This window comes from Capra hircus, chromosome 26 (genome assembly GCF_001704415.2).
Source record: "Capra hircus breed San Clemente chromosome 26, ASM170441v1, whole genome shotgun sequence".
NCBI classification, from domain to species: domain Eukaryota; kingdom Metazoa; phylum Chordata; class Mammalia; order Artiodactyla; family Bovidae; genus Capra; species Capra hircus.
The window spans coordinates 17,749,365-17,750,177 of record NC_030833.1 but is presented as its reverse complement, the minus strand read 5'-3'; positions in this window follow the sequence as shown (position 1 = coordinate 17,750,177).

The window sequence follows — 813 nt, the reverse complement described above, 5'->3', positions numbered from 1 at the left end:
ACCCAGGTTTGATTCCTGGATTGGGAGGATTCCCTGGAGAAGGGAATGGCAACCCGTTCCAGTATTCTTGCCTGGAGAATCCCATGGAAGAGGAGCCTGGTGGGCTGCTGTCACAAAGAGTCGGACACAACTGAGTAACTAACACTTCCAGTACATAGATGAGACACTCAAATACAGTTTATTTTCTGTCATCTAGATTGTACAGAAAAGTATTAAAATGTTTATTCATATGCCCTGTTGGATCTGTTTCTTTCTCTATTTTTGTAAAGATCTATTGGAATTAAGGGTCTGCATTTTACCCAGTTTTACTGAGATGTAGTGGCCGTATAACACTGCCTTAGTTTACGGTGTACTCTATAATGATTTGATATGTGTATATCGACCTACTGTTTCCTCTTCTAGAAATTTATCCTACAGAAATATTCACACAAATACACAAAGATATGTTAAAAAGTTGTTCACAGTAGCATTGTTTGTTACACCACCACAGAAATCCTTTGGGAATTGCTTAATTATAATGACTTCATGTAAGTGAACGTTCTGTGGATGTTTCAAGTTTCACATTTACGATTAGGTAAGATGTGCACAATGCCTTAAGAATGAAAGGAGCAGGTTGCCGTACAGTAAGTGGAGCATCATCACACTTTTACAAAAATGACTGGGTTGGTATGTATGAAATTTCCCCAACCCTAATTAGGGAAAGAAATTCTCCCGTGGGGGTTTTTTGTAAGGTTGAAATGGATGGTCTGCATACCGCACCTGACGCATTGCCTGACAGGGAGTGAGCACTTAGCAAAGATTAGCTCTGCCACT